The 25,434-nt window shown below is 41.0% G+C and overlaps 1 long non-coding RNA gene across 1 annotated transcript; it reads left to right on the top strand.

Annotated features, from left to right (window-relative positions):
• The first annotated feature begins 1,074 nt into the window (after positions 1 to 1,074).
• LOC309659730 lies at positions 1,075 to 22,360 on the top strand. The gene is made up of 2 exons (XR_014262918.1): positions 1,075 to 14,698; positions 21,363 to 22,360. It is a non-coding gene; the product is annotated as an uncharacterized lncRNA (long non-coding RNA).
• Positions 22,361 to 25,434: the final 3,074 nt, after the last annotated feature.

Genomic DNA, 25,434 nt, shown 5'->3' with positions numbered 1-25,434 from the left:
CCTGTTTTTTGGCTCCTGATTCTTCCTGTGAAATTATGACCCCACGTGCTGTAAGGAGACCAGGAATGAAGGGCATCAGAACAGAAAGGGCCTTCACTTTCTTTTCCTTTAATTAAACAAAAATTAAAAAACTGAACAGACCATGGACCTCTGACATGCAGAATCTTGTGGGCAGATTCATGCAGCAGGCAAGAAGGGGAAAGGGGCAGTGACTGACAAGCCGCTCTTCTGAGAGGCTGCCCTCCGCTGCCCTGAGATTTCCCCCAATGAGGCCAAAAGCACCCCAGAGCTGAGTGTAACCAGCAGAACAGCCTGCCTTCAGAAAGGAAGTCTCTCCTGGTGGCTTTGAGGGCCTAACTGGCACGAAGGTCATAAGTAAATGCTTGAGCTGAGATTGGAGGCATTTCAGCAAGTCTGATACCTCTTGGTAAATATCCTTTCTGAGAGTAGCCTGACATGCCAGCTTATACTGTCTGTGGCTGCCAGGTGGCTCTTGGGCCCCTTGGGGCAACAGCTATCCCTGTATGGTCAAGCTCTTTCCTATCTGAGAAGAGGTCACTCTTCTCAGATGGGACTGAAGAGTAGTTCTGAGTTCAGTAACACTGAAGAGTAGTTTTGTGTTGCTCCTTTGCAGAGCTTACTCTGAACTTAAAAATTATTTGGGACCTGTTTTGGAGGGTTTCGAGCTAGCATTTTTAGTGATGATTTCTCCCTCAAATTAATTTCTTCATCTCCTTCTTCACTTCGTTTGGCCACCACGATTTCTCCCCTGGATTACCGTGACTGGTCTTAATGAGGCTCGCTCCTTCATGTCTGTCATCTTCCCCACCGTCTAAAGAATCTTCTCAAATCACAAATCACAAATCTGACCGTGAGCCTCCCATGCTCACAGCCCTTCACTGCCTCCCCTTATCCTCTGACTGACATCAAGAACCACTAGAATCTGGCTCTCCCTGTCCTCTCCCTTCATCATCTTCCTCTTCCCACCATGTAGGGTTCCATACATTTCCTGCTTGGGCCAGCCTTTCCCCCATTCTGATTTACTGGTGCCCAGTGCGAACCCTTGGGATGCCCCGCCGTGGGAACCCTTCTCTGGCTCCCTTCGCCTGGGTCAAGCATCCCTCTGCTGGCTCCTCCAACCTTTCACTTCTGCGTACAGAGGACTTGACTGTGTACACGTCCATCAACCTCACCAGACTGTGAGCTCCTAGAGGCCAGAAGCTGGGTCTCATTCTCGAGTCCCCAGAGCCTGGTCCAGGGCTTGACACTTGCAAGAGTATCTTGACACATGTCTGGGGCATGAATGAAGGGTTTCATCGACCCCGAGAGCCAGGGGGAGGAGCTGCTGACCACTAGGAGGGAACATGACTGCTTCTTCCATTTTCCTTTCCTCACCGAGGCCAAGACGGTGCCAAGACTCCCCAGTCTCCCCTCGGCAGCCAGGGAGAGGGTGAGGAGAGGGGCCTTTGTTCCTCCTCCAGATGGCTGGAGCTGGGATAGAGCCCAGCAGCTGTGTTTGGGTGGAAGGCGAGAGGACAGATGGCCTGGTGTCTGCTTGCAGACAGCCTGAGAGACTGCAGCCCTGGTGCAAGGCACTCTCCGAGGGGGACGCCACAAGACAGTGGCGAAGTAGGGAAAACGCCAGGGCGGACCGCTGTGTTAGCATTCACTGCTCACACACTGGCCGCAGTGACTGCTGGGCGGCAAAAAGAGAATCCTTTATGCACAAGACCCTTGTGTTTCTGGCGGTGGCTTTTAACTTTTCAATCTAAACAAAGCCTTTCCTATATGAAAACTCTCTTAATTACTATCATTTAAAAATTGGTTTCACACAAGCTAGCCTCATTAGGTTTCAGTTTTGCCTTCTGCAAATTTTGGCAGCCAGTGAATTATTCATTGGTGGTAGGGGGGAGTGAGCAGGGGTGGGGGACTTCTTCTGCTCAAAATATTTAGAATCAGAACATGATACAAGGTCTAGTAATTTGTACCAGGGAAGCAGTCACGTGTTTACAGACTTAGATGGAAATGGGCTCACTGCTATCCTTATAGCATCAGAAAATTATTTATTTTAAAAAATGTGGGTAAGATCCTCAGAGGACCAGGGTGAGAGCTGAGGGCAGTGTTATCACCACCTGGCTGACTGTTCTCCTCTCCGATCCAAAGCCAGTCAGTCCAAAAAGCAAGGCACAGTGTCACACTTGTGTCCCAGGGATGTGTGTGTGACTTCCCTAAGATGCCAGTTTGTAATGGACATGCTTACGAGACAGCCCCTTCCAGGTCTATGATACTTTGATCAACCATTTTGATTATCTTTTTCTTAATTAATCATTCAAGCCACAACTTGAAATAACTTTTTAGTTTCTGCATGTAGTAAAACAGAGCATTTGAAAGATGGACTGTCATGGCGCTTTACATAGTGTGGGTATAAACTATCCCTCCCCAAATAATTTTTTTAAATAAATTTATTTATTTATTTATTCACTTAATTTTGGTTACTTTGGGTCTTCAATGTGGTGCGCAGGCTTCTCACTATGGCGGCTTTTCTTGTTGCAGAGCACGGGCTCTAGGCGCATGGGCTTCAGTAGTTGTGGCACACGGGCTCAGTAGTTGTGGTGCACAGGCTTAGTTACTCCACGCATGTGGGATCTTCCAGGACCAGGGCTTGAACCTGTGTCCCCTGCACTGGCAGGTGGATTCTTAACCACTGCGCCACCAGGGAAGCCCCTACCACCATATAATTTTTAATAGTAATAAGGAATGTAGTTCTACCCAGAATCAATTGGGGGTATCCCAGTGAGGAAAGTGGAATTGTCTTCTTTCTTCCCACCACCTTGCCTCTCACCCTTAAAATATCCACATCCCCACTTAATAGATGAAGGGAATCCTTTAAAGCCTGAGCATTCTAATATCCACGATTCTTTAAGGCACCTGTAACAAAACAGAGTTGTGGCCAGAGGAGCTTCCGACTCCCTTTCTTGTTCCTGGCACTTTCGAGTTCTCTTACCAAGTGTTCTTGGCTACCAGATAGGCCTTAGCCTGAGTGGCCCAATATGGTAGCCACCAGCCACATGTGGCTATTAAGTTAGAAATTTAAAGTAAGTAAAATTAAATACAGTGAAATAGTCCCTCAGTCACACTAATCACGTTTCCAGCACTCAATGGGTACATGCTGCTAGTGGCTACCTTATTGGACAGCACAGATAGAGAGCATTTCCATCATCACAGAACGTTCTGTTGGATAGCACTGCTTAAGACTATTTAACTAGGCAATTCACTTCAGCATCAGTTCAGGCTTGCTTGATTTTATGACTGAATTGACCCACTGCTTGAATTTATTAATAGGTTCAGTTGGGCTGTGCACTCCGGCAGCTGTTGAGGAGATGGCAAGAGTGATTTGTTCCATAAAATGGCAGTGGTAACAGTAAGAGTATGAATGATAGTAATAGCTGACATTTACTGAGCACTTATGATCCAGGCGCTGTGCTAAGCACTTAATCTGTGTTATCTCATGATCTTCACAACTCTATTATTATCCCAGTTTAACAAGAGAGAAAATTAATAGCAGAGATAGGAAGAGTCTTTAACATTCATCTAATCCGACCCTCTCCGTTGACAGAGCTCAGACTCTGGAGTCAGACTGCCTGGGTTTACTTGAGTGACCTTGAGCAAGTAACCCTCTTTGTGCCTCAGGTTCCTCATCTGTAAAATGGAGGAAATGACAGGATCTATCATAAACTGTTGTGAAAATTCGACGTGAATAGTTCACGTGAACTATTAAGAACCTAGTAAGTGTTAACTGCTTTGATTGTTTATTACAGGTAAGTAAAACCCAGGTAGATTAAAGACATGCCCAAAGTCACACAGCTAACACCAGCTTAGCACTCTTTCTGTTATACTTGCATATAAATCACCTTGGCCCTCCCTTCCACCTATCCACATGCTTTCAACTAGCCTGCCCCCTTTTATCATTACCACTCGGCAGCCAACTGCTAGTAACAGAGTGACATCAGCGCTTTTCCATTGGCAAAGAGTGCAATGACTGTTCCATGGAAGCAGCCAATTTCCAGGGCTTTTTGGCTTGGTGATAATTGGAGAATAACCTAGATGATCTCCAAGGTCCCTGTCACTCCCAAGAGGATCTGAGCCAAGAAAGTAAAGGCAGTTTTCCCTGTTAGGTAAAAGAGAATAAATCTTTTGACACAGTTGTATGGATCCAAGATAAGACTCCTGAAATTTTTCTATAGCAGGATAATAGTTGAAGAAGAAAAAAGAGGAAGGGAAAAAAAGATAGTTCACAAGACTGGCCCAATCCATGTGGCCACCTATCTAGGGCATAAAACTTTCAGGCCTTAGTTAACCTCTTGTAGGTGTATTAGTGTGGTTCCCAGTCCCAGGCCCGGCCTGAGATACTCTCTTTGGTTTACTCCTGTGCTGATCCAAGATGCTCACATTAGAGGATATCAACTCACTGAGGGTTTGTGTGTTTGGGTCTGTCTGCCCTTACCTGGAAATTTGAGGACAGGAGAAGAAAATTCTCTTATGCATCATCATAAGTGCCTACAGATCAGTGGAATTCTTATTAAAATGATTCAGTAGGTCTGGGGTGAGATTTTGTATTTTTAATAAGCTCGCAGGTGATGTAGGTGCTTCCGGTTCAAGGTCCACACTTTGACCTAGTCCACACTAGGACTTTTATGGCAGCAGCTGGTAACTGGAGATCTCTGGACTCAGAATCTTCCTGGTCAATGTCATCTCTTCTGGTCTTGCTGGTGTAGATATCTGAGGCTTATACTCAGTTCCCTTCCAAGCATTTGCACAGGCCCCAAAATGCTTCTTGAGAACAGCCTTGTCCCAGCCTGCCCCCACATAGGTAGGCCACCTCCACATCTTACAAGGCAAGGTAATCCTTAAGTAGGCTAGAATTCACATCTACTTCTTGCTCTTTCTTGTAATTGCTAGTTTAGGTGGTAAGGGCTACCCTCTGGAGGGAAGGGAAGGGAAGGGAAAGCCTTGTATCCAATGTATGTAAAGAACTGTTACAATTCAACAATAAAATTAAAACATTCTCAACACCATTGGTTTTTCAGGGAAATATTAATCAAACCCACAGTGAGACACTACGTCATACCCACTAGGGTGGCTATAATAAAAAAGAGAATATCAAGTGTTGGCAAGGATGTAGAGAAATTGTAACCTTCATACACTGTATAAGGTAAAATCGTGCAGCCACTTTGAAAAACAGTCTGGCAGTTCCTTAGAATGTTAAACATAGAGTTACCATTTAACCCAGAAATTCTACTCCTAGATATATACCCAAGAGAAATGAAAACGTATGTCCACAAATAAGCCTGTACACAAATGCTTATAGCTGTATTATTCATAACAGTCAAAAAGTAGGAACAATCCAAATGTCCACAAACCAATGAATGGATAAAAAATATGGAATATTCATACAAGAGAATTGTTTTAGTCCATTCAAGCTGCTATTACAAAATACCATAGACTAGGTGGCTTCAACAACAGATTTTATTTCCCACAGTTCTGGAGGCTGGGAAGTCCAAGATTAAAGCACTGGCAAATTCAGTGACTGGTGAGAGCCCACTTTCTGGTTCACAGATGGCTATCATCTTGCTGTGTCCTCACATGCAAGAGGGGCGAGGAAGTTCTCTGGGGTCTCTTTTATAAGGGCACTAATTCCATTCGTGAGGGCTTCATTCTCATGAACTATTTACCTCTCAAAGGCTCCACCTCTTAGTACCATCACATTGAGGGTTAGGATTTCAACAAATGAATTTGCAGGGGGGACAGAAATATTCATATTGTATGATTTGATTTTGTATGATTCAAAATTCTATGATTTCATTTATATGAAATACCCCAAACAGGCAAATCCATAGAGACAGAAAACAGATTAGCAGGTTGCTGGGAGCTGGAGAGAGGGAGAATGGGGAGTGACTGCTACTGTCCACGGGTTCTTTGGGGGATGATGAACACGTTCTAAAATTAGGTTGTAGTGATGGTTGTACAACTCTGTGAATTTACTAAAAAACCACTGATTTGTACACTATAAATGGGTGAATTTTATCATATATGAATTATATCTCAATAAAGTTGATAAAAATCTCGTAGGGGTGGAGGCTTGGGGAGCACATCTTGAGAAAGCCCTACATCCACTACCTCCATCCAGGGGTGGTACTCTGCTCCCACAAGGGGTTGTGCTTCCTCTTCTCTTTGCTGGAAAACTTACCCTTCATTATGTGCTGTCTCAGATCTTGGTAATATATCTATATTTAAAGCAATCTCACTGCAGATTTTTGAGTGTGCTGATATATTGGTTTTTTTCATAGGTTGTGAAACCCCAGAAAAATTTCCAGACCAAATCCGATTAAATGAGCTTTCCACCTGATGCTGTGAGAGACTGTTCTGTGTAGTGTCAGTAGTGTGACAACAAGCCTGCTAGATTTGAGTTAAAGAAGTTATGCGAGCTCAGGTCAGTTGGCATTTCCCATTCTGCTTTTGAACAATTCAATACTCACTTAGAGTCCATGGACCTCTGCGATGCCAAACCAGAAAGAGGTTCACACAAACTTTGCTTTTAGAGAATGATGGCTTTCTTTCATTTAATAAAAACGGGCACCTACTTCTCTGTATCTGTTTACAAAGAGCTGACAGTTATTATTTGCTGCTAAATAAGACTGAAGTCCATGTCAGGTCTAGATGGCTATCAGTATCCTTAAAAAGATGAATATTCTGTCCCAAACACAAAATTTTAAATGTAAAAAGAATTAACGATGTGTGCCTGCCGTTAAATTGCTCTACCACAATGTGAAAAATCCTAGCTAATGGATTTGTTTCACCAAAGCTGGCTTTCTGTGTGGACAGACACCGATTACTTACAAGGAATGATTTGCACCTGGCCAGCTGCGCCCTCTCAACCCTCTACTCCTGGCCCTTCCCCGACTCAGTCTCCATTAGCTGTGACTGTGTTACATAGTTAAAGGTTAAGTTATTGGGACTTTACTGGTGGTCCAGTGGGTAAGAGGCCATGCTCCAAATGCAGGGGGCCCAGGTTTGATATCTGGTCAGGGAAGCAGATCCCGCATGCAGGCTGCAACTAAGAGGTCGCATGCCACAACTAAAAAGCCCACATGCAGCAACTAAGAAGTCCGCATGCTACAACTAAAAGTTCACGCATAGCACAACTAAGACCCAGAGCAGCCAAAATAAATAAATAATAAATAAATATTTTAAAAATTTTAAGGAAAGGTTAAGTGATTGCTCTATTTTTTTTTTCTTTAAAATACAAACACTCTCGGGAGGAGAAGCATATTTAGCACTTTAGAATCACCAACACCTTGGCCAGCTAGATTCCCTGAATTGGTCTATCAGATCCCTTTTGTCTTCCTGATAACACAGAGCAGCGCCCAGAAAGAAAAAGTGTGGGGGTGGGAATTCTGACTGGGACTAAAGAAACACAGAAGAAAGAGCAAAGGGCTGGGTGTCAGAAGGTCTGGCTGAGCTCCTGGGATCAACAGTTACTTACTGCTAAGCCTTAGTTTCCTTATTTATAAAAAGAGACTAATGGTGGTAATGACATCTGCCCGCCAGCCTCACAGCTCAATGCTGGGGTCAATGCGGTTGTGAAAGGCAAAGGAATTTGTAACCGCTAGACCAGCCTTTGCAAATGTGCAGTCTAGGCAGCACCTGATGCACCCCCCGCTCTGTGCTGGACAGTGTTGAGGGGCCCAAACAGACCACCAAATTGCACACAGACCTGGAAGGTCCTATTTCCTACATACTTCCAGTGGAAAACACTAAATAGATCTTTTAAAGATTTTTTCCCCACTATCTTGCTAAGAAAATTTTCAATCCTATGTAAAAGTTGAAAGAAATTTACAGTGAGCCCACATATACCCACTACCTAGATTCTATAATTAACATTGTACTATATTTGCTTTATCCCACATTTTTTCAGGATTATCTTTAAAATTGGGTTTGCCTTGCATGTCACTTATTAGGATAATTTATCTGGCAACCAACACATACAAAGGGGGAACCAAATAAAGCTTTTTTTTTGGCATCCCACTTGGGGCTGTTATGTCTAAGAGCCTCAACTGTCAAATCCTCTTATCCCTTTCCAAAAAAAAAAATACAGGAAAGATAGATTTGGTAAAACCAGTAATATCTTAATGGTTCCCATCGCCCATCCTAGGTAAACCATGAAGATCTTTATATTTGGGCAAGAACACAAAGGAAGGAAACAAAAGGATTTTTTTTTAAAATAAATTTATTTATTTATTTTTGGCTGTGTTCGGTCTTCGTTGCTGGGCTCAGGCTTTCTCTAGTTGTGGCGAACTGGGGCTACTTTTCGTTGCAGTGCGCGGGCTTCTCATTGCGGTGGCTTCTCTTGTTGCAGCGCACGGGCTCTAGGCGGGCGGGCTTCAGTAGTTGTGGCACGCGGGCTTAGTTGCTCCGTGCCATGTGGAATCTTCCTGGACGAGGGCTCGAACCCGTGTCCCCTGCATTGGCAGGCGGATTCTTTCTTTCTTTTTTTTTTTCTATATTTTATATTTTTTTAATATCTTTATTGGAGTGTAATTACTTTACAATGGTGTGTTAGTTTCTGCTTTATAACAAAGTGAATCAGCTATACATATACATACATCCCCATATCTCCTCCCTCTTGCGTCTCCCTCCCACCCTCCCTATCCCACCCCTCTAGGTGGTCACAAAGCACCGAGCTGATCTCCCTGTGCTACGTGGCTGCTTCCCACTAGCTATCTATTTTACATTTGGTAGTGTATATATGTCCATGCCACTCTCTCAATTCGTCCCAGCTTACCCTTCCCCCTCCCCGTGTCCTCAAGTCCATTCTCTACATCTGGCAGGCGGATTCTTAACCACTGTGCCACCAGGGAAGTCCCTTTGTTTTTGTTGTAAGTGTCATTGATGTGAACAGAGAGGGAGGATGTATTTTTTCAGAAAAAAAAGGAAAAGAAAAGAGAAAGACTTGGGGACTTCCCTGGTGGTCCAGTGGGTAAGACTCCATGCTCCCTATGCAGGGGGCCTGGGTTTGATCCCTGGCTGGGGAACTAGATCCCGCATGCATGCTGCAACTGAGTTCACATGCCGCAACTAAGGAGTCTGCATACCTCAACTAACAAGTCTGCATGATGCAGCTAAGAAGTCCACATGCTGCAACTAAAAGATCCCACATGCCACAACTAAAGATCCCTCATGCTGCAATGAAGATCCTGCATGCTGCAACCAAGACCTGCTGCAGCCAAAATAAGTAAATAAATACATAAATACATAAATAAATATTTAAAAAAAAAGAAAAGAGAAAGACTTGTCTATTATTAAAAGTCCTGAAATAAAACCAAAAACTACAAAAAAAATTAAACAGCCCTGAATATTGGTTTAAACTGTATGCTCTGCACCTGAAGAAATGTGCAAGGAAAAAGACTATCCTAAAACGAAGTAAAGCATTGCCTGCCCAACAATGGTTTCTGTATCAAAGAAAGAGAAGGTTCTGGAACACTACAAACTGGAACAGAAACTTTTTGGTAGATAACTATAAACACCTCACAATAATATTGAGCTGTGTTTCCCAAACTTAGTCTTTTAAGTATCCTTTCACTATGCTTGCCACAGCTGATTACCTCCTGTGCTCTTATACATTTTTCTTTAAACTGAATTGGTTCTTACCTAAATACATATTTTTTCAAAAGAAACTTTACATTATTTCCATACATGGAAAACCAATATTATTTGCCATAAACTGACAGCTACTTCAAAAGTAAGAGCCATGGGGCTTCCCTGGTGGCACAGTGGTTGAGAATCTGCCTGCCAATGCAGGGGACACGGTTTCGAGCCCTGGTCTGGGAAGATCCCACATGCCACGGAGTAACTAAGCCCGTGAACCACAACTACTGAGCCTGCGCATCTGGAGCCTGTGCTCCGCAACGGGAGAGGCCGCGACAGTGAGAGGCCCGCGCACCGCGATGAAGAGTGGCCCCCACTCGCCACAGCTGGAGAAAGACCTCGCACAGAAACGAAGACCCAACACAGCCAAAAAATAAAAAATAAAATAAATAAATAAAAAAATAAAAATAAGAGCCATGAAAACCAGTGTTATTAACTTCTAGCTTGATCTTGTTCTTTGACAAAAGCTCTAACTTGGGCTTGTTCTTTTTTTTTAAACTTTTTATTTTTATACAACTTTTAAAGGTTACTTTCCATTTACAGTTATTTCAAAACATTGGCTATATTCCCCGTGTTGTACAATCCATCCTTGAGTCTATCTTATACCCAATAGTTGAGGGGGGAGGGGCAACGTAGGGGTGGGGGAGTGGGAGATGTCTGTTCTTATTAGAGAGTTGTTAAAACATTCAAGTGGAAACTTTCTTCTTGATTTAATCAGAAGCACTGAGGGATAATTAAAAAGAGAATTAATTTCTCAGTGTGTGATTCAACGTCCTATAATACTGAGTCCTTGTACTATTTTGTGTACTGCTGTGGGTACACATCGCACACTGAGGACAGTGTTTAACAGTGTGTAATACACTGTCTTGGTAATACCTTCTGTGATCCTCCAAATCCTACTTTTCTTTGGAATGGAGTTAAAGAGCGTTTGATCCCTGATTTCCCCAGTTACCAGAGTGCCTTTCTTTACAAATGTCCATTATGCAACAACCCTAGCAATTCAGGGCAGAGTTATGTCATAGCTTCATCCCCATTCTTACCCGCTGAACATCTCCTGTGCTTGTTGTTCTCCAATCGTTTCCCCCAGCCCCTCATTCTCCACCCTTCTTTGACCAGTTCTCTGTCCTGGAGATCACCACCTAAAGACTGGCTTGGATTCAGCTAAAAAGAAGCAATAGCAGAAGATGGAAGCACAGGAGGAGAGTAGCCAGATTTCTCATCCCACTCCCTATTTTCTCGGTGAAATAGTTCTGGCAGTATCCTCACCTCTCCGTAACTGTGGTACCTGCAGCGGGCCCTACCTTCATGGTTCTAACTTTTACCAGCTTCTGTGAACATCGTTTCCTAATTTTGTTCCTTCAGGCCTAAAAGTGATAATGACATCCTGCTGATGATGAATCAACAATAATTTAAATCCCTTGTTTGATCCCTCAGTCTTATTGATACTTTTGTAATAATTTCTTATTAAATTATCTTCATATGAACCATCTAAGTGGGGGAAATGTTTGTTTCTTGCCAGATTCCAAGTGATACAGATGGAAACTTTTCACTGCATATACTTTTGTACATGTTTCTATGTGCTTGCATTACCTATTCAAAAAATAAAAACAAGTTTTTAAAAATCAAAGAAATAACAATATTACACATCAAAATTTGAGACACAGCTAAAGCAGTGCCTAGAGGGAAATTTTTAGCTTTAGTTTGACAATTAATGATCTAAACTTCCATCCCAAGAAGCTAGAAAAAGAAAAGCAAATTTTAAAAAAGACGGGAAATAAAGACAGGAACAAAACTTAAAGAAATAAAAATAGAGATAGAAATAAAACAGAAATAAAATTAAAAATTGTATTTTTGAAAAGATCAGTAAAATTGATAAACCCCAAGCATAGATCAAGAAACAAAAAACATAAATTACCAATTCCAAGAATAAAAAAGGGGGCATAATTACAGATCCTAAATATTTTTTAAAAATTTAAGATGGTAATGTAACAACTTTACACCAAAAAATTTGACGATATAGTTGAAATGGAAAAATTTCTTGAGAAACACAAATTACTTAAACTGACACAAAGGAAATAGGAAAAATAAATAGTCCAATACTGATTAAAGAGTGAATCTGAAGTTAAAATCCTCCCTTATCCTCCAGCTGCCTCAGAAAACTCTGCAGGCCTGGATGGATTTATTGGTAAATCTTTTTCTGAACATTCAAAGGAGAATATATATACTTTTTGAGAAAAAAAAGAAACAATTCCAAACTAGTTTTATAAGGCCAGCATGACCCTGATACCAAAAATTTCCAGGGACATTATAAGAATGTTATAGGCCATTATGTCTTACTTAAGAATATAAATACTAAAATCCTAAACAAAATAATATTAGTAAATTGAATCCAGTGAAAAATAAGAAAGACTATACATTATGACCAAGCCAAGTTTTACAAGGTTGCAAAATTGATTTAATACTCAGATATCAATATAATTCACCAAATTAACAATATAAAGGGGAAGAATTATAGGATCACCTCCATACATATGGAAAAAGCATTTGACAAAATTAAACAGCCATTCATGATAAAATCTCTTAATAAACTAGAATTAGAAGGGAACTTCTTTAATCTTATAAAGAGTACCAATAAAATACCTATAGCTTATATTAAATAAATGATAAAGTACTGAACTCCTTACCACCGAGGCCAGAAATAAAACAACAATGCCTACTATCACCATTTCTATTAAACATTATATAGGTGGATCTAGCTCATGCATTAGGCAAGAAAAAAAATAAAAGATATAAAGGTTGGAAATGAAGGTGTAACACTTTTTATTCACAGATGATATGATTGAATATACATAGAATTACCCAACAATCTTAGAAATTGGATTAGACTATTGTTAAGATATCAATTCTTCCCAAATTGATGTACAGATTCAATGCAATCCCTATCCAATTTCAGTTGATTTTTTGGGGTGGAAATTTATAATATTTATATGGAAATGCAAATGGCCTAGTACAGCCAAGACAATCTTAAAGAAAAAGCACAAAGTTGAAGAGTTTACACTACCAAATTTCAAGAATTACTCTAAAGCTACAGTGATTCAGACAGTGTGACACTGGCCTGAGAACAGGCAAATAAGTCAACAAAATATAGAGTTCAGAAATATGCCCACATATATACAGTTACTTGATGTGCAATAACAACACAATAGCAAAAGAATAATCTTTTTAATAATAGTGTTATAGCAATTGTATATCCCTGTGGAAAAAATGAACATTGCCTCTTACCTCAAATCAAACACAAATTATTAATTTGAGATTGCTAGCAGATCTATACGTGAAGACTCCTAGAAGAAACGTAGGAGAATATTTTTCATGAACTTGGATTAAGGAAAGATTTACTGAACAGGACACAAAAATTACTAACCATAAGAAATTAACAAATTGGGCATTATTAAAATTAAGAGTTTCTGCTCATCAAAAGTAAGACACCCATAAGGGAGTGAAAAGGCAAGCCACAGCTCTGGAGAAAATATCTGCAATGCATATATCCAACAAAAGCTTTGTATCCAAATGTATAAAGAACTCCTATAAGTCAATAAGAAAAGACAAACACTTGAATAGAAAATGGGCAAAAGACTTGAACAGACACCTCACAAAGGAGGGCATCCAAATAGCTAATAAGCATATGAAAAGGTGCTCAACATCATTACTCCTCAGGGAAATGCAAATCAAAACACAATGATATAACCCATCAGAATGGGTTATACGGCCATCAGAATGGCTAACTTCAAAGTCTGATGATACAAATTATTGTTGATTAGGATGTCAAGCAACTGGAATTCTCATCCATTGCTGGTGAGAGTATAAATTCATACCCCTCCTAGAAAACTATTTGGCATTATAGACTAAAGCTAAGTATATAACTAACCTAAGACCCAGCAATCTCACTCCAGGCATATACCCTCTCTACTAGAAGACAAGGATGAGAATGATCATAGCAGCTTTTCTCATTATAACCCAGAATTGGGAACAACCCAAATATCCATCAACAAGAGAATAGGTAAATAAATTCTGGCCTTTTGTACAATAGAATACTATACAATAATTTTTTTTTAAATCCACAAAACAACATGAGTGAATCTCACAAATATTAAGCTGATCAAAAGAATTCAGACACAACAATGGTACACACTATATGATTGCATTTATGTGAGATTCAAGAGGAAAATGGTGTAGTTCAGTTAATAGCAATTAATGTCAAATGTACACAGAAGTAGCACTTGTAGAGTACATAAAGATAAAATTATCTCAGCTCTTTAAATAAATGGACATGATCAAAGGAATTAATTGTACTGACCATCTGAACTCAGTGCCTTATAATCTAATCATCATGTAATGAGGGAGACTGAATAGGAGCAGTGATGTTCTTAGAAACTCATAAAAAGCTTTTTGAAAAAAGCCTTCAGCAAACATTACATATCAAACCCCTGTGGTGGAATAATATTTTAAGACATCAACCACTGGGTCCCCACCTTGGCCCCAGGATTTTCCCCATGGCCCTTCCTCCCACTCAAGCTCAGTGCACTTTGCCTTGGGGTAGGAATGACCCAGCAGAGAGAAAAGAAGCCTTTGTAGTTCTAAAAGCCCAACCCACAGTGGGAACAAGAAAGAGCACAGGGCACAGGATAAGAGACTCCAAAGAATACGGAATGACTCACAGCCAGTTTTTCCCACCCTCAGAACTAGCTTTAAAATATTCCCCGGGTGGATGGGAGGAGAGGACTGGAGGGAAAGTATAAAAAGCTGGGACCCTGAAGAGGTACCCTATGCCTTGCCTTTCCTGGGCTGCCTCCTGGGAGTGGAAGCCAAGGGAATGATAGATACCCCAGAAAAGTTAGAGGGATTCGGGTACAGAAGGTGTCTCTTCTTACTTTCCAGTTGGAACCTGAGGGGTGATAAGCCACCCCAACTTATCCTGCACTGGTCAGAAGCAGAGGTAAGGAGGGGAAACGGTTATGCGGGGTGTCTAGGTCAATGGCCCACAGCAGCCTCCTAGAATTCCCTCATGCTCCCAAGCAGAAAAGGGAGATGCACCAAAAAGTGGACTCCAGAGTGGGTTGAGAGCATCAAAACGAGCCACACTTGGAGAGGCCCAGAGGTCCGCAATGGGGATGAGATAACCTCACACATGAGGAGCAGGAGAGGGAAGGCTGCACATCCAAGCAGGGGCCAGCCTAGTTAGATGGTTATCAAGAGCCAGATGGCCCTTCCCAGAGCTGTGACGTAACGTAAGCCTCCTGGAACTCAGACTCGATCTCAGTGAGAACGGGGAACCTCAAACTGACGGAGATTAAGTTTCTGCCACCAGACAGGCAAATAGGAGATGGCTGCCACCTCTGTAGGTAGGAACCAGGAAGAGATAGGAAGGTGTTGTTTGTTTGTTTGTTTGTTTTTTAAATTTTATTTATTTATTTATTTATTTATGGCTGTGTTGGGTCTTCGTTTCTGTGCGAGGGCTTTCTCTAGTTGCAGCAAGTGGGGGCCACTCTTCATCATGGTGCGCGGGCCTCTCATTATCGCGGCGTCTCTTGTTGCGGAGCACAAGCTCCAGAAGCGCAGGCTCAGTAATTGTGGCTCACGGGCCCAGTTGCTCCGCGGCATGTGGGATCTTCCCAGACCAGGGCTCGAACCCGTGTCCCCTGCATTGGCAGGCAGATTCTCAACCACTGCGCCACCAGGGAAGCCCTGTTTGTTTGTTTTTTAAAAAATAACTTTAGATACAAAATTAATCAATGTTCATTCTAGAAAACTATAGTACGCATAAGCAAAAAAGTAAAACATAGATCGCCTATGATCTCACTACCTAGAGATAATAGTTATTATTATATGAACCTTTCATTTTCTTTTACAGAAATAAGATTTTATTGTGCCCATCAACTTAGAAGCTTGGTGGGGGGTTTTTTGACATTGTGATATAGCACCATCTGCTTGAGTGGTCATCATTCCCTGCTCTTCCTCGTCATCCTTTTCAATAATCATAGTAGTGAGCGTTACAGGTGTTCTATAATATTTTTTAAACACTTTACTAATTGGTGGGCATTCTTACTACTATAATCAACACTGTAATGAACAATTTTATGCTGAATCCTTGCTCGCATCCTTGGCTATTTCATTGTTAACCTGGGGTTTTTCCACTTCCTTTAGCTCCTGGTGCTGGAGCCGGGCACACATGGCAAAGAAAACCTGGCTGGTCATGCTAGTCACTTAATCAGCCATGCAGATTGGAACTGGTGAAACAGGTTGGGTGTACTGCTGTAAAAACCAGCCAACCCTAGTTTTGACTCTTAAAATTTTTCCTGTTCCCTGGAGATTATGTCCCCAACTCAAACAACCTCTGGCATACCGAGTGAGGGAACTGCCTCGTGCATTATCTAATATTCTTAAGAGAATACACTGTCATCCTTGCCTGACAAGAGGAGCCCCTGGCAGCATGGGTTACGTTCCTATTTATACAGCATTTCTTTATACCTGCTAGTGGGTACCAAATATATTAAGTCAATGAGAGTCATTTGCACGCTGCAAATGGGATCAGGATATAAAATATTTGAAGTCCTTTTTTTGTGCAATGAATCTTCTTATATAAAATTTACAGATCAGCTTCCAAACAGAATTTTTAAATATCTGGCAGAGAAGTTTCGTAAGAACTATTCCTCTCCTGTTGGATCTTTTCTTATGCTCATATCTGGTTAAACAGGGCTCAGACAGAGGTTAGTAAAGCTCCTAAATGATTGTGCCATCCCCTGTTTGTAAGATGCCCCAGCTCCTTGGTTGCCTACACAGGATGAAGTTCCAACCTGTTAGCACAGAAGATTTCCTTGTCCTGCCGTATATGGCCCCAAACCTTCCTCTGTAGCTTTATCTCCTGCCTGTCACTCCTTTCTGAGTGAACCACTGTGGATTATAACAGTTTATATCATAAGTGGTTTAAATATCTGTCTCCCCCTTCCCATAACCTATCTCTTTAACCACAAGATCCTGTCCCTCTCCTCTGCCTACATCTAAGAACCTAGTACCTGGTATACAGTAGAAAATTCGTAAATATATCAGTATATCAGTTTGTCATAAAATAAATAGTTAACATATGATAAGAAGGGCTAGCACTTATTATGTTCCAAGAGCTTTACCTGTGTTATCTCACTTAATCCTCACAACAACCCATCAACTTGGCACTCTTATTATCTCCATTTCATAGGTGAGGAAATGAAGGCACAGAGATTAAGAAACTCATCCAACATTACAACAATCAATAGATGGCAAAACAGGATTTGAATCCAGGCAGTAAGGTTCCAAAAGTCCTGGTTCTTCATCTACAATGAATGAAATTTATTGTAGAATAAATGGTGTTAACCATGTCACTGGGACAGAGATCACATGTGGGGAAGCAACTCAGTTTTCTTGACAGGTGCAGGGGTTCCATAGACTGACTACTTCTATTAAAATTCTGTTTTCGCTACTTAGTAGCTTGGTGAGTTTGGGGAAGTTATTTAAATTTTCTAGGCCTCTGTTTTCCCATCCACAAAATGTGGATAAAAGTGGCCCCATCCTGATGAGATTACAGTGAACATTAAATGATATAATCCTGATTAAGTGCCTGGCATATCATAGGAGCTCAATAAATACTGTGTACACGTAGCTATTATTTCCAGACTGCTATTTGCTGTCCTGGAGAGAATATTTCAAATGCCTTGGTAAAAAGGCCATCCACTCTCCAGTCACCTGCTTTGCACACGAGTCTGTGGGTGTATGTGTACTGACCACACAACATGCATATGAAATCACAAGGTCCCTAATCCACCTAGAAGGCCTCCCACAGTGAGTTCTGCATCAGCATTGGTGTTACAGTTTTCCAGGGTAGCACCAAACAGGCCTTCAGGGTCACACTGCCCAACAGCTCTCGGGGACCCTCTAGTTCCAACATCCCATCAGTCAAAGATTAAGGCCTCTTCCAGACCGCAGGCAGTCAGTCACAGGAACTTGGGAGTTGAGCAAGGCAGCTGATGGGCAGCTCTACCCATCACCCAGAAAAGAGCTCTCCCTTCAACCCATCGCTGATAAGACACCAGCACAAAGCATCCACCCACAAAACTCTTCGGACTCCACCTTCCAGAGATTAAATTCTCACTGGGTTCTTCTCCCACCAGGAGGGAGCCGCGTGGGATTTGCCCATGATCTCAATCTCTTAGCTACCTCTTGGTTTTTTTTGGCTGTGTAGCTTGTGGAATCGACCAGGGAGCGAACCCAGGCCCCCTGCCCTGGAAGTGTGGAGTCCTAAGAACTGGGCCACCAGGGAATTCCCCCTCCTCTTATTTCTCATGGGTCTAGGCAGCTGTGCCCTGAAAATATAGCTCTGGGTGGAGGAAATACTGTCTCCTTTCTTTCAGCACCAAAACTCCAAGTTAAAGCCAAAAGCAAACTGAACTTATGAAAAGTAAATGGAGAAATCAGCCAGCACAATTCCGCAGGGTGCTGGGAGAAAGAAAGAGGCAGAGTTAACAGCATGAAAGTCTCTCAGAGATGAGGCAGCAACTGCCCAGGACAGCGAAGACAACCAATAAATGAAGAGTGCCCAGCCTGTACAAGTGGGAGCTCAGGTCCTCTGCTCCCAACTCCAGCCTAAATTCAGCCTTGAGTATTACTCAGACTAACTGGTAAAGAAAAGGTTTGAGGGACATTGCAATCTGCCTGGGATAACATGAGTCAGCGGAGGGCTATCAGGACCCGCAGTGTTTCCTCTGTCTTTTCAGAAGAATTGGTTGCTGGGAGGGGTGCAATGACTCATAGAATGTTAGTGGTAGAAGGAATCTACCCAGCCGTGTCCCCTCATTTTACCTGGAGAGGAACTAAGGGTCAGAGTGAATCCATTTGCCCAAGGTCACAAGGCATGACTGCTTGTCCATCGTTCTATTTTGTCCCCTGACACTTTCTGCCTCCTGCATTTGACTCACCCGTAGCCCTTCCATCCCACCCACTATTCATGCCTAACGTGATGCAGGGTGCGTGTCAAAGCTGTAATACCCTTGTGTGCTGCAGAGTGGGAAAGAGCATATGACAGAGTCTCATAGGAAATATCATGGTGTCTGTTTTTCTGCCCACTTGTGGAAATCATCTTCATTTTGGATCCCACACATAGAGTTAATTTTCCACGCAAAGGAGAGACCACAGATCTCCCAGACCAGAGAGAGAAACTTCCAGGGCTATGTCACCCAGGTTATCAAACAGGGCGGGGGAGGGGGGGGCAATCAAGTCGCCAAACACTTGATACAGCCATTCTTTTGCTACACATGGCTAAGGATTATCAACATTTTCTTAGCAAGAAAAGAAAGAGAATCATTATCAAAATGTTTCTAGTAGCTTATACTGAGTACTTATCATATACAGGCAGTATTACTTAATCCTCAGCAACAGCAGGAAGTTACTGTTATCTCTATTTTAAAGAAGAGGAAATTGTGGCACAAAAAGGTTAAGTAACTTGCAAATAGTAAATAATCTGACTTCAGAACCTGACTCATCATCATGCTTTTGTAAACTCTCTTGTAAAACTGTGTATATTTCTTGCTTCATAGCCTGGGTTCAGTCATTCTCAAGTTCTGTTCTCCTTATCAAGTCCTAAAAGTACCCCTCCAGGTATTATTACTGATCAACACCTAAACCAAATCTGTTTGTAACAGTAGAGATGCTGGTGTTCAGTTAATTTGCAGTCCTTACAAAATGTTGCTTTGACAAGACTTTTTTCTGTTTGAATGTGCTACGAATGTTACATAACCAATATTAGCATGCTGGTATATTTCCTTTCTGCCATTTTCCTTTTTATTTAACATGTGTGGAGGAAGAAAAAGTTTCTCCTCTACCCTCTCATGTTTAGTGTCTGGGGCTCTGCAAATTAAAAGGACAGATTAACAGGAAAATAAAACAGAGTTTATTTATGTGTGCAATGCTCATACACACTGGAGAACCCAGTAGTGAGTGACTCCGAGGGGTGGTTAGAATTTGGGGCAAATATACCATTTTAACAAAGGGTGATAAATTTGTAGGGAAGTGCAAGACAAAGGAAAAGGGGATTGGGCTCCTGGCAGTGGTAAATTGTAAGAAAGTAAATATATGGGGAAACTAATGGAAGATAAGTTATTTCAGTAAGATTTGTTTGTGCAGACCCATCTCAGGGCCGACTTTCTGTCTCCCGTGATAATGGTTGTTCTCCTCCTGGTCCAGGAGCGAGGAGGGGGAACATCTTCACAAAGCAAAATTTATATCCTGCTTTTAGGCAAATAAAGGAAGGGCAGAGAGCTCTTTCTGTATTGCTGCTTTTTATTGCCTTCGGCTCATAGCAATACTATGCCAAAGTGGCATATTGTGGGGTGGCATATCCTGATCCTCTTCACATGATAAAAACTGCAGGGCACATTCAATTTCTTAACTGCTTCGTCCCCCCTCATTATATAATATATTGTTTTGTGTGGCTATGTAGTCTTTATAACTACCAGTTTTCAATGAATAAATAACATTTCATTGGGTAGATCTATCATTATTTGCTCATAACGATAAATAAATAGGACACATAAGGCCCTACTATGAGATATTTGGGCTGTTCCCAAATTCCTCATGTTATCAATAACTGCAGCACACTTCATCTTTTCTATACTTACCAGATATATTTTATTCTAGGTTAGCAGAGTTTTAATTCTCTTAATGAAGCTCAAAGCATGGTTTATTTCTTTGTGAGTTTAGATAGGAAGAGTTTAACATAGATGGGCCATGAGCCAATCCAGAGTCTCAGCCAGTTCAGTGAACACCATGAAAAATCAGCAGCAACAAGCACCTGCATAAATCAGTAGCAACAAGAGGAGACAGTTGTCACATCAACCAAGAGAATATGTACAAGTTATTTAGGAAGGTTAGAGACATCACCAGGGCTCAGTGTCCCAGCTGGAGAGACAGCTCTCATATCACAGTGAACACTGGCTACCCATCTACACTGGAACAGTTCTTCTAACATGACAAGTTAATCATGATTCCCAGATCACTTGGGGGCATTCTCAGTTCTTTGCAATAACCACAGTGCACAGTGTGCGCACACACACACACACACACACACACACACACACACAATCTAGAAACGTCCATTTTCCTGCTCATTCACGTAGCAAAGGTGGGAGACCTTGGGATTAGGAGGTAGGAAGACCTTGATTAGGATCTTGGTCTCAACCCTTCCCACCAGGTTGACTGTTATCCAACGTGACTATTTCCCAGTCTTCTCACACGTGAAATGGGAATTACATTTAAGGGAGTAATTAAATGGATTTTTTAAAAAGTACTTTAAAAACCACGAAACTGTACATAAATGTTATCTCTTATGTATTTTTAGGGCATTTAGAAATGCTGGCTTTGGGGACTTCCCTGGTGGTCCAGTGGTTAAGACTCTGTGCTTCCACTGCAAGGGGCATGGGTTCGATCCCAGGTTGGGGAACTAAGATCCTGCATGCCCTACAGTGTGGCCAAAAAAAAAAAATGCTGGCTTTATTATATAATTAATACCCATCTTAGGGGCTGAGGGTAGAAGTGATTACATAGTCACAGTCTGGTATTTTATACTTCCTTAACAGGGTACTTAACAGTCGTGTTCAGAATCTGAGCTACATGCCTCCATGGGCCTAAACTGCTTTCCTGATGCTCGGCACCCAGAAGACCCCCACCTACTTCCTTGCCTTCTTTTGGGGAGGTGGGAGTACATTTTGCTCAATTACTTATCTATTGGACCCTTGGGATCCCTATAGACATTTGAGTTTGTGAACCCCCATTCTGAGAAGTCGTGATCAAACTTTGGCAATCTCTCTCACCTCCTTGCCCATATGCATGATAAATTCAGTTGTCAAATTCTCTGGTTCTTCTCTTTCAGTTGAGTGTCTCCGCCCTAGTCCTCCCACTGCTGTCCTAATCTGTCCACATTACATTACCTCTTGCTTGTCTAATGTGATCATCTAATTGGCCTCCCTACTTCTAGTTTTTCCTCATTTCGATCCATCTTACACATCACTGCCAGAGATTGATTATATCCCTAAAATAATGTTGCTTTTTGCCTCAAAATAAGCTACTGTCTCCAAATTGCTTGAAAAATTAAGTACAAACTATTCTAACATGATATTCAAGGCCCTCTACAGAATGTCCATGTGTCAGAGATTGTCAATTTGTCCTCTCCCTCCTTCTTAATAAGAGACAATCTTTTCCTACTGAATATTAGCCAGACACAGGGCTGTTCTGAATAAAGACTACATTTCCCAGCCTCCCTTTTAGTTAGGGAGCCATGTGACTTAATTCTGCCAATTAGATGTAAGATGTGATGTGTGCAACCTCTGGGAAGTACCTTAGGGAAAAGACCCATACCTTTTTTGCCCTCCCCTTCTTCCTTCCTGCTGGCTGGGATGCAGATGTGGTGGCTGAAACTCAAGTAGCCGTCTTAAACCATGGATGGAAGCCACATGCTGAGGAAGACAGAGCCTGGTTCCCTGACCCCATGGAGCACCACATCAGTCCTGAATTGACTATCTTGGGGCTTGTTTTATATAGGAAACAAACAAACTTCTATCTTGGTTGTTGTATTTTATTATACTTTCCCAAATATTCATTTTTAACAGTTTTATTTTGGTATAATTGATATACAAAAACTGCATGTATTTAATGTATACAGCTTAATGAATTTAATGTATACAATTTAATAAATTGTATACAATTTAATATGCATACACTTGTGAAACACTTGTTGCAGTCAAGGTAATAGACATACCATCTCCAATAGTTTCCCTGTACCTCTTTGTTGTTGTTATTGTTGTTGTCATTGTAAGAACACAACATGAAATCCATCCTCAACACATTTTTAAGTGCACAATACAGTATTCTTAACTATAGGCACAATGCTTTTCAGTAGATTGCTATAACTTATTCACCTTCCATAACTGAAACTTTATACTAATTGAACAACTCCCCATTTTCCCCTTCCCCAACCCCTGGCAACCACCATTTTATTCTCTACTTCTATGAATATGATTATTTTAGATGCCTCTTATAAGTGGAATCATACAGTGTTTGTCCTTCTGGCTTTTATCACTTAGCATAATATCCTCCGGGTTCATTTATGTTGTCACATATAATAGGATTTCCTTCTTTTGTTTTTCAAGGCTAAATAGTATTCCATTGCATGAACATACCATATTTTCTTTATCCATTCATTTGTTGATGGACATTTCGGTTATTTCTGTATCTCAGCTATTGTGAATAGTGCTGCAATGGACATGGGAGTGCATATACCTCTTTGAGATCCTGATTTCAACTCCTTTGGATATATACCCAGAAGTGGTATTGGGGTCGAAATATGCATTTTAATAAGAGACTTATTGAGATATAATTCACATACCATAATTTTCACTTTTTAAAGGTGCCATCTTCTCCTGTAATTGTCCCCTCTCCTTTGGACCCATAACTTTTTTGTTGTTTATTTGTCATGGTTGGTCTTATTTTATAATTATTACACCCCTGTCACATCTCTTCTACTCATATCCTATAGTACCTGGTATTTTTAGTAGCTCAATTGTTTGTTAACTTAAGAATTTGTATGCTACTTGTGAACTTATGAAAACACTGGTTAAGTTCAAATTCCAAGATGAACAAAAATCAAATATATTTGAGAAACCTATACATACTTTGACGTATTCCTAGAGAATGGGTATTTTATTCAAGGCAACACGTTGAATTTAAAGAAGTTTAGCAATGTTAACACAATATAGTTCAAAACAGGATCTTAATTAATAAGTTTGTCAATTGTTCCTTCATTATGCAGATTTTAGTCAGGGTCCTGCCACAGAGAAAAATGGGCACGTCTTATGGTTAATAAATCTTATCAATCCCATTTTGCAGATGAGGAAAATAAAGCCCGGAATAAAAAAGTGTTATTTCAGGAAATGGTATCTCATTATTTGCTATTATCTAAAGACTTTAATCATAAACAGTTTCCTGCCGCTCTGAGAATATTACTTCCCCTACATCAATCAGCACTTCTCAAAATGTTAGCTATAGAAGACTATAGATGCTTAATCAGCATTTGGATTCTGGGGCTCCACCCTATTCCTATGAATTAGAATCTCTGGGGATGGGGCTCTGGAATCTGCATTTTTAATAAGCTCCTCAGAAGATTTTTTTATGTACATCGGGGTTTGAGAACCTCAACTCTGCATAATTAATAATACATTACACCAAATATCTCAGCCCTGGTTGAGCAGCAGAAGCCCCATGGAACTTGAATTATCTTATTTCTGGGCTCCAGTCCCAGATATTCTGAGTCAGCCAGCTTTGAATCCTACTCCATTCTGCTCTCACTTCACCAAGGCTCAACTATCCAGAGGTTTGGAATCATTGTTTTGCGGACAATGCATTTAGATGAAAAATCAATCATCTATAAGATCATCTAGGGCACTGAATAGCATCTGGAAATAGATTAAATTCCTTTATGTTCTTCATACTAAGCCATCCCTGCTATGGAAGAAAGTTGGAATACTACATATATATATACATATCTATATAGATATAGATATACATATATATATAGACATACATATATACAGATAGAGAGATTTTCAACAATAGTGTCAACTTCCTTTTTTTTAACCAGAAAAACCTGTTAATTAGGAAAAACCAAGCTTTACTTAGATTTATTGTAATAAGAGAGAACATCACCTTGACAGACAAGATTGTGTCTCAAAAGGGGAAACTCAAGGGGGGGATATTTAGAGGATTTTAAGAGGGATAAATGACTTGGGGATAAAAGTCTTGGAAGGCAGGAAACGGATTGGGCAGAGTTTACAACACAGTAGCTTTGGGTTGTTGGGCACAGGCAGGACAGGGTCTTAAAGAGTCTTGATGGGCGAGTTGTTAACGCTTGGTAAGTAAGTCATTTTCACTGGCTCCCAGTCTTATTTTCCAGGAGCAAATACTTCCTGGAGCAAGCAGGTAAATTATTTGGTCTGGTCCCAGGATCGCTGAACACAGGAGGAAAGTGTGTTTGTTTCCACTCTAATTGAAATGAAAATATTTACACTGAAGCCTCAATTGTCCCTAAGAACTCACTTTCCAGAATTTTACATTCTGTGATCACTGTGGTAGAAATCCATCAATTAACATTTGTATTTTGTTTCACAGTTTACAGAAAGCGTTCCCACGCGTGGTGTCTTTTGATACAATAACTTGTGAAGTAGTTAAGCCAGGTCATTTAATATTCCCATTTTACAGATAAGGAAATGAAAACTCAGGGAAGTTATGTAATTTATCCTAAAAGTAAAGTGCTTTAGCTAGGAACTAAACCCTGCTATTCAGACTCCAAAATCCATACTTCTCAATAGCACCGCAAACAGGTTTTACAACGTTACATTGGAGGCTTTAAAAAAAAAAAAAAAAGAAAGAAAGAAAAAAAGTGCTGAGGAATATGGAGTTAGCCCTTGAAGTTTGTTTAATGTAATTTGATTATAAGAATACTGGAAGGACCTCATTATAACTTGGCCACAACTCTAAACTTCCAGAGTCATGGACCCTAGAGAAGGAGCTATAACTGGTCAACAGCAGAGCACTAATTAGCCAAGTATACATCAACTGAGAAATAGGAAAAAAAAAAAAATGATGGCTTCCTGAGTG

The sequence above is a fragment of the Balaenoptera physalus genome, assembly GCF_965194825.1.
Source record: "Balaenoptera physalus genome assembly, chromosome: 4".
Taxonomy (NCBI): domain Eukaryota; kingdom Metazoa; phylum Chordata; class Mammalia; order Artiodactyla; family Balaenopteridae; genus Balaenoptera; species Balaenoptera physalus.
The sequence above is the reverse complement of the archived record's forward strand: the minus strand, read 5'-3'. Positions and strand labels throughout refer to the sequence as shown.